We start from the raw sequence: 13,626 nt of genomic DNA on the forward strand, positions 1-13,626 counted from the left end.
ACCAGACATTCTTCCTACAACTGCGGTACCACACACTTCGATCGTGCATCTAACAAGGATATCCCGTAACATTGTCCAGGCGCCCTCTAAATCTTTGTTTTTCATACGGTCCTCCCATGCTGCCCTATCTATGCTTTCGATTATCTTATTTTGGAAATCTATTCGCATATCCGGTTTCTGTAGGTTCTCAATTTTGATTCACGTTTGTTTTGCTTTCTTGGTTCTCTTTTTTCTCCAACCCCGACCTAAGTTAATTTTTGAGATCAGAAGGTAATGATCAGTATTGCATTCAGGACCCCTCATGACCCTTGTATCTTTGACTAACTCTCTAAGTCTTTCATCCGCAACAACAAAGTCAATTATACTGCGACTATTTCCTTTAGACCAGGTGTACATGTAGATCATTTTATGCCTAAACCAAGTATTTGTAATAAACAGACCCCTTTCTACGCATAGACCAACTAATTTATCTCCATTATAGTTTGTTCTTGGATCCCCAAAATTACCTAATACTCTTTCTGTATCCTGATTTTGGATGCCCACCCAACCGTTCATATAATTTTCAATAAAAGGATTAACTTTGAACCAATAATAGTTGGATTTTCAAACCGAAGAGATGAATCTTTGTCTAAAATTATTTATCTAAAACATAAAACATAATCTTAAAAAACTCAAATACTGTAAAAAATTGCACAAGAAGGCTTAAAAAATATTTTATGTTCATTATTATTGTACCATTAAGTCATTTCCATTCCGTGGTAAGCATGACTCACTTGGTGATGAAGAGGGTAATGTGGGGAAAGGGGTATAGATTTTTTAATTGGTCTAGAATTCCCGCGTTACTTATTAAATAAAACGTTTCTTCGGCGACACTGTTTCACAAAGTCATCATGTGAATCTCCCCACTCGGGCCCATTAGTATCCAAGATCTTTAGTTTCAAGCTTCCTTCACAATCATGTATTTTTTCTTGCAAGCTCTTATGTTTCTATTGCTTCTTACGTCTCTTCGAATTAGGGTCTGATTTACTAATTCTAACCATTCTTTCCGCGGTCTGCCTCTGGGCAGAGTGCTATGTGCTTCAGCTTGATAAACTTAATTTGTTAGTCGTTCATCTTTCATTTTGTCAACATGCCCAAAACATCCCAAGTAATTTATTTCACATATTTAAACTAGTGGCTTCTCTACGCCACATTCTTTAAAGAGTTTTAAAGCCCCATTTTTAAAAACATGCACTTAAGAAAGTCAATTTGTATGATATGGTTGCACAAAACTACTTAAAATAAGAGAAATAGAAATAGAGAGACAAAAAGAAAGATAGTCAAACGTCCTCGCTCCCATATCTTTATTGTTTTTCCGTCTTTTTCTACTACCAGGATTGCGCAAATTGACACTCTTGAGTATTAGTTTTTAAAAAAGCTTTTTTCAAGAGCATACTTCTTTTCAAGCCATTTGGTGCAATTTTCTTACACAATTTAACTACCTTAAGATTATGTTTTTTAATGCACTTGTAAATATTTAAAAAATCTCATGTCTACGCACAAAAAAGCTAATATTCAACTCAATGTAAAGGCTGATGACTTCTTCATGAAACGTAAACATAACAAATGTCAATGAACAGTTGCTACTCACCAAAATGTATGACAGGTAATTAATTGATCGTAAGAATCGGATCATTTAAATGTGCAATTTACTGATCAAATAAAAATCGGAACTAATTATATTCCGCATTGTCTCAAATTTATACATTATACTTTTTTCATTATTTCGAAAAGATGTATAAATGTTACCCGTTATTGCGTTAAACTTGATATTTTTTTATCGCCCTAACATACGTATATATCTTACCAGTTTCCTTCGGTGCATCCCCAGCCACTAATAGTAGCAGGAGTACCAGGTAACATTTGATAAGTAGTCAGCTGTATTGGGCGACTAGGTGAATGAACAAAGTCGATGTTTGGTGAAATGATAAGTAACGCAAGATCATCTTTCTCTATTTTTCTATTTACATTGTGTACCTGACCTCGCTTTACATGTGCAGTATGCACCTGCATACTGAATCACACAGTCAGCAGCGGTTATGATAAGGTATGCTAATAAAATAGCACCTCCGCAAACCTTATTCCCATTTCTTTCAATATTGGCCATGTGACAAACATTTTCAATTGGCTTAGGTTGATTTTTACCTGGCCTATTATCAATTATAATTTTCTTACGTACGAGAATCTTTGAAGATTCATCTGAATGAAAGAATAGAAAAATTTAATAAAATTTTTTAGCTATACAATAAGATAACTATGATCTCAGCAAAAAACATATATGGTGCAAGAAATTGGCCAAGCAGGGTATATCGGGGCAAGACGAACCACCGAGACAGGAGCCGACGTTACAATTTAAATATATATCTATTTCTTCATAGTATATGAATTCTTCTTTTCATAATGTGCAGATAACAAACCTAATTTTTAACAACAAGAAAAAAACAATTTTTGATAAAAGAGTTAAATTTTCAACTCAGATAATGAAGGATCAACAAGAAAAAAAACAGATTTCTTAAATAAATTAATCCAACTTCAAACTAAGTTTGTAGTTGAATTTTCGGCCGAAGATTATTAGTTTTTACCGAAGAATATTCATTTTCTGAAAAAGGACGAATTTTCAAGCAAACAGAAGACATTTCGACTAAAATAATTAATCATTAATCAAAAGAATGAATTTAGAACAAATTAGTTCAACTGCGGACGAAGTATATAGTGCAATTTTAACCAAAAAATATAAATTTTCAACAGGAACAAAGTTAGTATTCAACCAAGAATATTAGTTTTTTTACCAAAATCACGAATTTTCAAAAAAAAATGAATTTTTAACCAAACAGATAAGTTTTGAACTAAAACGATGAATCATTAGCTAAAAGAACGCATTATAAACAAGTTTGTTCTACTGTCCAACAAGTAGTAAAATATTCCATAAAAAATATAAAGTGCCAAAAATATAATGGTGTATATTTCAACAAAAAATGTAATCGGTGACATCTCAAACAAAAAAGACGTATATACTACATAAAAATCAGTTGATATTTTAACGAAGGAAGTTTTTTATTTTAAATCAAAGTCAGTAAGATTCAACTAAAAAAGAATAATTTTCAACCAAATGATTGATTCCTCAACCAAATATAAGAATTGTAAACAAGAAAGATCAATTTTCAGTCAGGAATGGAATAGTTCAATTTCCAACTAGGAAAATTAATTTTCATCTATAAGAAAAAAACGAAATTTTAGCAAAATAGTTGAGTTTTTCACAAAAATGATGGGGTTTTCTACTTCTATTAATTTGTAGTAATTTTTATATAAATTAAAATGATTATTATAACAATGGTAAGTCATATTCATTTCAAACTGATAACAACCAAAGATAAGAAAAATATCATTATACATTAGAAAAACCAGGAGTCATATTACGTCGCTGATAAGAAATTATGTAATTATTTACATACTGAATCATTCCACTGATGAGGGCTACCAATATGTGAAGATACGTTTGGTTCAATTATTTTGATCTAATTTAATTTAATACTTTTGAACCCTAATGCGAAAAACATACCATAGACTATTCTACAATTTCGTTTTTGGTGGTCAATATAATCCAGCACTGATTATTAAAAATGTAGCTTACAAAATTAATTCTAGAAACTTGATCTTCACTATAGAATTTCTTAAAAAGTGCATCTTTAAGAAAACATTTTTAGAAAATACATTTTTATAAGGAATATTTACATTTAAAATTTAATTAATCATAGTCCAACCATTGTACATTTTTGCATGTAAGTGAAGTAAAAATTAAAATTTTTCTTGGGGCTTTAGAAACGTCTTTGTTTGGCTCGATTCACTGCAAATGATGTATTTAGTATTTATTTAGGAATTTTGTTGTGAGAGTAATTAAATTCCAACTATAAATATGTTTTCGCCACTCTCAGGCTACCCATCATATACAAATTTAACTATTAGAGAATAAATAACACTGACCTGCAACTTTTAATTTTTTTCATGCAAATAAGATGGTACCTAGTGTTTCAGAATGGCTCTTTCGTTCTGAATCTCTATCTAAATTTTCGTGCGAACTCTGAACTGTGCAATTTAGACGTTACTACAATAACAGCCACCTTAAAATTTTTTTTAGAAAGTGAATTGGTTTTTATTGAAAGTAGGCTGTCATTCGTTATGAAAATTTTACGCGGTAATAATTTTTTTTAAGTTATACTGAGATAGGATTTTAAAAGAAACCGAATTTTTGAGATTTGTAGAAAGTGTTTTTTTGTCAAGCGGATGTTTGTGAAACTTTATGTGTTCAGACATTCTAAATATTTTAATCAATATACATTTCAGAAATATTGGACTACATTGTCAAAATAGTGTATATCCCGCACAGGACATTGAGTGGATATCGTACAGGGCGGAAATATCGATAACCTTGGAATATGCCACGGATATCCCGGAAGATTTTTGGGACATTTTTCAGGATATCCCATATTCTGCCCAAATATCCCAAGGATATGCCAAGGATATCATTTTGTTGTTAGGGAATCCTTTCTGTTTTCATTTTCTTTCTCTCCTTCTTGTTTTAGCCTTTAATATCTGATATTAGTGAAGTTTGTAGCACGCCACGGTTCAGCTGTACACTTTTTCAAAAATGGCCAAAAATACCGTTTTCAGGGGTTGCAATCCCTATTTTTTGAAAAACGTGAAGTTATGGGAAGTTGTTGAGCCCAGATTCGTGTTAAGTACGAAAAATTAATTCGGAAACACTAGGTAGCAACTTATCCGCAAAACTCATGTAGGACAGTGTAATTTATTATCAAGTTACTTGATTCATGCAAGTTACATATTTTAGGTAATATCAGAATCAATAATAATTTTATTATTCGTTACACACTGTGTGCTGCAACCCGACGTGCAAAACTGTACGTCGGATTGCAGCGTCACCCAGGGGTAGCCTGGACCTTCGGTCAATCGGGAAAATGCCCGTTGGCCCCCTGGTAAACATCACTACTTACCACTACTTAATCCTATGCCCCCGTGTTCGCGCCTATCGCCTACCGTTCAGGAAGTCCGCTAGGGACAGCAGGTGAACTGTTTTCATGTGAACACATTTTCGACATTTATTAATTAAAATAAATAACAAGGGAATAATTTCAATCACACATTTTTTTCTCTAATGAAAAAAATGGAGGTGGGCACTCGGGTACCCCTGGCGTATAACAACGTAAATAAAGTTGGGGGTGCACACAAGGGATATTGAAAATGTGAAAGAGTAGGAAAGAAGAAGTAATAGTTGAGGATGGGTAGGAGGTTAGGGAGTGTTACCTGTGAAAGCGAGGTAGGAGGCAAGTAATGGAGAAAGAAGTTGTTGAAGGGGAAGCGGAGGGTAAAGTGAAGGTTGCGAAAGTATGGGAGGGAGAGGTTTGAACGACTCAATTAACGTCTTAGTGGGCTACGAAACCTTTTTATTTAAGCATGTGGTACCTTCTTTGACTATAACTTACATTTAAGAAAAAGTTCAAGAAACACTTACGAATATTCTCTTGTGATAAATTCCCCATTCCTGGAGACAGAACGGAAAAAAGAATTAGAAAACTCAAGTAAAATCGTTGTTTCATTCTACACTAGAAATCAGACAGTGCAGGCAACAAATTATGGCGAAGGTTTTGATTTTATGGTGATGAAAAAAACGTCGTCTTTTGTAATGCAAATTTGTTTGCCGCAGTTGAAATACCTCTCGTAAAATTTGAAGAATAAACAGAGTGACATGTGTAAATAAAAGAATCTTGTCTTAAACTCTTATTGCAATTGTTGTTCGCTAGCTAGAGAATTTTTGTTTGTTTAACTCTTAAAGAAAAATTTTCTAGCGCCTTAAGTGAAAAAAGAATTTAAAAAAGCAAATAAAACTGTTTCCTCATTTTTCGCAAGAATTTGAATAATTGAGAGACCAGATTTTCACAGAATTGATAGAAATGGAAAATGTGGCAAATATAAAAGTTTAATTATAAATGTGATTTCGTAACATATAACATATATAGTCAAGTCGTAGAAAGCTAAAAAAAATATATTTAATTTTAAGCTTAATATATTTTACCGTGCTTGATCAATGTTCAAAATAATCCCTTTAATGTTTACAAAGTCCAATTATAAATTTCCCTACGTGCAGTTTTAAGGTTGCGAGACTGCAATTTGAATGATTACATTTGACAAGATTTAAAATTGTAATCTATAAACACCCTCACATCATACCGACTCGTAATGTATATTTTATGACTTTCGACTTTTCCCCGGACTTTTCCCTAAACAATTTTTTATTTTCCCTGATCATTAAAATTCAAAGACAAGGATTTTTTATCACGTAACATTCCTAAGACAGAATATTTTATAAAAGGGACCAAAATGAATGAAATTTCAATCCAAATGAACAAATTTTCGACAGAAAACTGAAATTTTTGACCAAAAAATATAACTAAACATTGTAGTTTAATTTTCAAATAAAAATTGAAACTTCTAACCAAATTTATGATTTTTCAAACTATAAGAATAAATTTTTAACCGAATGATGTAACTTTCAGTCAAAAAAGAATGAACTTTAACCAAAAGAAGTTGATTTTCCAGCCAAAAAAAAACAAACATTTTTCTTTGAAATAATTAACTTTTCAAAAAAACAGTTCAATTTTGAACCAAAAAGGCCAATATTCTACGAAACAGTTGAATTTTAAAATCTAGAAAATTAAGTGCTTACCGAAAAGACGAATTATTTCAATAATTTTCAATTTTTCGTTGTGGCTTCATGAAGCTCTTCGCCTAGGCTGATCGCTAAAAAGACTGATCAGCAACATATGTCCCAATAGTGTTGTTAGACCAGCGTGTTATTCAAACAAGCATCACAGAATTTCTAAATTCATCTAAAAGGTTGCCCCCCCCCGCCATATGTCGCTTCGGACACTGAATTTCTTGACACTTAAAAATATATCGAAGCTAGAACCGAGTAAGTCAAGCTTGATTCGAAAGGGATTTGGCTTAATGGTATAATAATGAATAATAATAATAATAATAATAATAATAATAATAAAGAGGTCTGGGGTTCGATCTGGGCAGATTGCTCTCATCAGATCACTTGATTGCATTATAAAAATGCGTCCATGACTGATGATATATACCGGGACAGCCCCGTGCAAAAATGATCAAATAAAAATCCATCTCTAACCAAAAATGCCTTCGACATGTTGGGCAGTATAAGCCTGTGACAACATTTAAACACTGAAACGTTAAATCTATTCAAAGAGTCACCCATATTGAGTCATTACTTCTAATCAGCAGTCTTTGTACTCTAAAATGATAATAATAATGTCAATTTTATTATGTTTGCCTTTTCCCATGATATTTTCCGAACCAATTGTTGATTTTCCCTGACCATTAATATCCCAAGAAAATAATCTTCGGTAAAACTATCTATGACGTCGATCACCTACGATTTTGTTAAAACTCACACATTTAATTTAATTTTTGTTGCTAAATACGAATATGCCCGAAAAAAGTTATGCTCTCTTACCGTTTTCAAGCTATCTAAATCTTTCTATAGAAAATTTCCATCTTTTTATTTCTTCAAAACTTAGTTTATGTATTATTTTTATTGTCAACGCGAAAAAATGGAATACACCCTCCAAAATCCGCTCCACAATCACCCATCCCTCAAAAAATATAACCCCCCCCCCCTCCAAAACCGTGAAAGGGGTCTTGGATTACCAAGGGGTCTGAATAAAAACAATTGATATTTCAAGTAAACAAAGATTTTTAATCTATATATTTCATTTGTGGTACCGAAGACTAAAATTTTCACCAAAATACACCAATTTAAAAAATTTTTTTATAATTACGTTTCATTGACTCAAAACTTCTCAAAAATTCTACCGGACATTGTGGTGAAAAGATACATCCAAATTCTAAACATACGTGCGGGCCAAATTGTACTAAATAGTTACAAAATACAAATAAAATAAATATTTTGTATGAAAATAAAACTCCATTTAGTATTGCAAAATCCATTTTTTGTTGTTGAGAAACGATTTTTAAAATTTAATTTTTTACTTTCATTTTACTTTTCATAATGCGTTTATAATGTTTCTAGTTTACGTTTTATGTCAATTGGCATCTAAAAAACAAAATGAAATTACATGGACTTACGCGGTTCGGCAATCAGGATTTTTGATGATCTGTATTTCGAAAATATGATCTTTTTCAATATTTTGTTTATCAAGGTTCTAGAACCCCATAATAATTCAAATAAACTCTCTTTTTTCCAGAATACGATTTTTCATAGGGTCTTTTCGCTCGTCTGAAACTCGGGTATAATCAAATTCTACCAAAAAGATAACTTTTCAACAAATTTACCATTTTTTAAGATTTTATTGAACTTCTTAATTAGCAGACCTTGTGCAAGATGCATAAACAAACTACTGTTTGTGATGAATAAACAATAAAAAAATAATGATGTAAATTGCATGATGAATGTGTAGATTTTTAGATTGATCTAGAATTCGCGTGTTATTTATTTAAATAACACGCTCGTTACGCGAAATTGTTCCGACCCAATTTGCTGATCAACTTCTATAGCGAACGCAAATAAAAAGCGATTTTTCATCGAAATATAAAATTTGTTATCAAAGTATTTGATTTCTTTAAAAATGGTTGAATTCTCCTCATTAAAATATGAATTCTCAACCAAAAAGATAAATTTTCAGCCGAAAAGATTTTTTTTATAAAAAACGACGAATCTCAACAGATTGCACGAGATTTTGAACAAATTGTTAAACTTTCAACTAAAAAATATACAATTTCAGAAAAAAACAAAAGTTAAATTTCTAGTGAGAAAAATAATTTTCAAGAACAAAAGAAACGAACTTTTAATCCGAAATATCAAGTTTCTATCAAAACGTCAAATTTTTAATTAATTTTGAATTTAAAAAGATACTATGGCATCAGTAAAAAGAGAGCAATATGTTAATAAAAAACTGGAATTTAAGATAGATCACTACTAAAATGATAATAATTTAAATTTTATGACGTTTGAAATTTCTTAATGGCAGACACTCTTAATATGAATATCAAATAAAGAAAAGAAATAAAGAGAAACAATATTAAAATATAAAGAAAATATAAAGAAAAAACAGAATTTAAAATTTGGTAAAGTTTTATTTATTTTCAGTAAGATTACATGACTGGTAATTGAATAAACAATATGTATACTCAAATTTCTTTTTCTTCATCTCAAAATTCTCCTTCAAACTAGATAAATGAAATTTACGGCCTCGCTTAGATTAATTAAAGATTTTTAAACAATTTAACATTGGCTTTCTTTATATTTTTATTCTTCTGGTTTTTGGATGCATGGTCCTTCTTTTTGGAATCTGAAAAAAGAAGGAAATATAAGTATCTATAATAAACGTTCTTAATCTTTTACGACTTCTATACTTTTTTTGTTGAAAACTGGATTACACTTATTGTGCCAAAACCAAAAATTGAAGAAGTTTTTGTATGATTCTCCGAACTCAAGCGATATTTTCATTTTTAATAGTTCTTCAATATTAATCAATCGTGGGTTATTGTTTTAAAAAAAAAAATTGCCTTCAACTCTACTCTTTCAAATTAAGAAAACATCCAATAATGTTCAAATATAGTCATTTCTTTAAAAATATTATTTTGCATTTTTCAATCGATTTCAGCCTTTGAAAAATTTACTTTTAAAATTCGAAACATGAGAGCCATTATTTACTCACATTTAACCATTTTTCGAAATTCGCCCGTTGTTGAAATAAATAAATTTTGTGAGTTTCAATATTTTCTGATGATAAATAAATTTTTTTTTCGAAATAGCAACACCATTAATATTATTCCGATTCTTAATATCAAGGATAGAAATTCTCCTATTTTTTAAGATTTTACGAATTGAAGAAAATATTATTGAATATTTATAAAATTATTATATTGAATGTTTCAAAATACGTAGTATATTATTTAAAATATTTACCAGATGACTCAAGTGAAAAACAAATACCAGGACCAAGTTCTAAACAAGTGGCAGGTTTGCAACACTTCTTATCCATGACGTATGGTTCATCAAAAGCACATCTAGTGCCTTCAGCTAGACAATTGGATTCCTCATTACCAATGGCTGAAACCACAGAAAAAATCAGGCTTAATAAAACGGACAAAATTAGTGCTTGGCAACACATCTTTCTGTCAACTATCGTTCTTTCACGCAGTTTGTCACCTTTATCTATGTACTCCGCGATTCTTATCATAAAAGCAATAAGAGCGGGCTAAGTGTAGATTATGCAATAATTTATCTTGATTAAGATTCTTACCTGTTATGAGAAACCAATCAGAAAAAGGCTGTGCCTAATTTACGAAATTTATTTGGGGAGTGGGTAGTCAACACTTTTTCTATTATTATTATTTTTATCACACTATTAAGCCATTTCCCTTTCGGGGTATACGTGACTCACTCGGTGGGGAAAGGAGTAATGTGGGGAAGGGATAGAGAATTTTCAGATTGATCCAGAATTCTCGTGTTATTTATGTAAATAACAAGTTCGTTCCACAACACTGCTTCGACCTAGGATGCTGATCAATCTCTCTAGCAATCAGCCCAAGTGAAGATCCTCACAAAGTCGTTATGTAAGGTTCCCCAATTGAGTCCCGATATGCTAAAAAAAAAAATTGGGAAATGCTTCACTTATTTTGTTAAAAATCTGCCTTTTTGTGTGTATGTAAATATGTATGTATGAAAGAATGCATGTCTGAATGGATTTATCTATGTATGTATCAAAATATGGTCAAATCTATTTTTTTATTTTAAAACAAATCTTAAAATTTTATTTCTTCGATTTTTCCGATTTTAAACATTTCATCAAAACATACTTGGTATGTATTTTGTTGAAAATTTGTCTTTTTTGTGGATAATAAATTCTTTTGGTTAAAAATGCAGCTGTCTGGTTGAAAATTCATCTTCTTAGGTTAAAAATTCATAATTTTTTTGTTTTGTTAAAGATTCATAATTTTGTCTTTTTAGTTCAAATTTGAAACATTTTAAAAAATTTGATCTTTTCTTGTCCATTCAAAATTCGCCTTTTTTGTTATATTAGAATGTTTTGGATTCAAAATAAAAATATTTCCCTCTTTAGAATATCAACTGTTATATTTTTTGTTGAGAGTTCGCTTTTTGGTTGATAATTTAACTCCCAAATAAACGAAAAAAAATACTGGGTAAAAATTACATAAAATATTGTGGGGGGGCGTATTTTCAAAACTTTTGAACACTGACTACGTAGTTGAAAAGCCAAAGACTTTACGTAATTTATGATTGACCCCTGACACAAAATAAAAATTCTCGATTTCCACCGCTTGCTCCTCCTGTAAATTTGCTTAAAACGTTTCGTCCCGAAATGAAAATAATCCCAAGCGCGAAGTCGCATACGGCCCAGCATTGGCCCATAGTAGCCAAAAATATTTCCGAAGCTCGGCTGCCATTATCGCGCCATTGACGGAATGATCACTATGGCCTGCACTTGGCAGCGAAGGCTTGGCTGCCATTGTCGGCCCAACACTGGGTACCCATACGAATATAGTCTATGTTCTATGGATATGACAAAAAAGGTATTTGAAAAGTAAATATTAATTGATTGCGAGTACTTTTAATATAAATATTAATGTCCCTGTTTAGATTGAACACATTTATTACATTTTGAACATCATAATACAAATAAAATTTCTAACGCTACGGGGTATCGAACCTACATCTATATACCTAAATCTTTCGCCTAGAAGTCGGGAGTGCTAACCACTGCGCTAAACCGACAAGTTGAAACTCTTTGAAAAAGTCATCCTCATAAGCTGCGGTTCAGAAAAGTTAAACAAAAAAATTTTAAGCTCTCTTCTTCTAATTATTTATTATCATGCAACGTTGTGTAAATGTAAAATATACGAACTGTTAACAGGAATATCAATAAAATAATTTTAAAATAATTAATTTAAATCGATTACAATTTTTCTTTGCGTAATATTTCGTTTTGTTCCGTTGTAGCCTATTTTACAACTTTTTGCAATGACAGGAAATGTAATTTTTTATAAACATTTACAATTTTTAATGACAGAACTTAACAAATTTCATCGTGAACTTTGACAATTTTTCAATAAATTATTTTTTATCTTTCGTGAAAGATTTGTTTATTAGGTGCTAAAAGTGAGACTTGGCGAAATAAAGCGTCGATTTTGGGCCAAGCATCGGTGGAGGATCGGCAAATATAAATAGCCAATATAGACTGCCAGCACTGGCTCAAAATTAAGCCGATTTAAATAAAACATGGTTTGCTGTGGTAAAAGTGACACTTGGCTCAGTAATGTACCGTCACTGGGCCCGACTTTGGCTGATCCTCGTGAAACATGGTTAGCCGTACTAAAAGTGAGACTTGGCGCAATATAGTGCTGATACTGGGCCAAGCATCGGCGAAGGATCGGCAAATATATATAGGCAATATAGGCTGCTAGCTCTGGCTCAACATTGGACCGATCAAAATGCCCATATTGGTCCAATAAGCTTAGCCGACCTTTGACTGCCGAAATTGGATCAATACTGGGCCGTGTATTCAGCTCCGGTAATTCGCACTTGGGAAGCTTCTGAAAATAACTGTTCAGAATTTAATTGTTTGAAACAACACATTCATCTTCCTATCATATTAATCATTCTTATTTATTCCATTAGGCATTCGTTTTAACTTAAGACTTAAATGAAGAATACTGTTCAGCTCTCTCGCCTCCTCTTTGTTCTGCCATGTTTTCTTGTAAAGCGAAGCAAGACACCTGCTACCCCTTTTCGCGTTTTCATTAGAAATACCTCAATGCAACTTCAGCAGTTCAAAAAAAAACGCAACTTCCTCTCCCGTAAACTCGAGCTTCAATGGCCCACGTATGTTGGCACGGAGATGTCGAAATTAGCACGTAAATCCCCATTTTCCACCCCTGACTCGTACGTCCCGTGTGTGCGGCCATAATAATACGTTTCCGTTAGAGTTTCACAAACAAATACGTGTGGAATGAAATTGCAAAAAAAAATCCACGCTTTCGCAGATGTATTTTCTTTGATGTAGCAGAAAAACTCTTCCATAGGTCCTTTTAAACTACTTTACCAACTTTAGACTATTTTTGACCGCCACCGCTTCCCAACGTCGACAACTGTAGTTTTGCCCCTATCCGCCCAAAATTCTATCAGATTAAAGAAGAGACAATATTTTTTCACGGATGTACAGGCATGGTAATAATGTAGGAGTTAATTCTTTATATCTAATTAATTTAAATAACATATAGAATTCAATATAAAGCAGTTTAAATTGTTAATATTTCAATTGGAAATATATATTATATACATTTTTAGCCAAAAAGGTTAATATTCCAACCAAAAAATTATACGTGTGATCTCGCAGCATTATTTGATGTTTCGACCTTGCGATGCTGGTTATCATCAGAATATTACATATATATGCAGGACGGACATAAATGAGTATTTGAGTCATTAATTTAAAAAATACGTAGATG

General features: G+C 31.8%; 1 protein-coding gene across 2 annotated transcripts in view; it reads right to left on the reverse strand.

Moving 5' to 3' along the window:
• Nucleotides 1-9,265: 9,265 nt before the first annotated feature.
• LOC117172389 (CD63 antigen-like) overlaps nt 9,266-13,626 on the reverse strand; it is a 523,259-nt gene continuing 518,898 nt past the window's right edge. For both annotated transcript variants that reach the window (XR_004467018.1, XR_004467019.1), the window contains exons 4-5: nt 10,064-10,207; nt 9,266-9,443 (exon numbers count right to left, since the gene is read on the reverse strand). The gene's annotated coding sequence lies outside the window, so the exon portion shown is untranslated. The remainder of the gene's footprint in view (nt 9,444-10,063; nt 10,208-13,626) is intronic.

Source organism: Belonocnema kinseyi, chromosome 5 (genome assembly GCF_010883055.1).
Source record: "Belonocnema kinseyi isolate 2016_QV_RU_SX_M_011 chromosome 5, B_treatae_v1, whole genome shotgun sequence".
NCBI lineage: Eukaryota > Metazoa > Arthropoda > Insecta > Hymenoptera > Cynipidae > Belonocnema > Belonocnema kinseyi.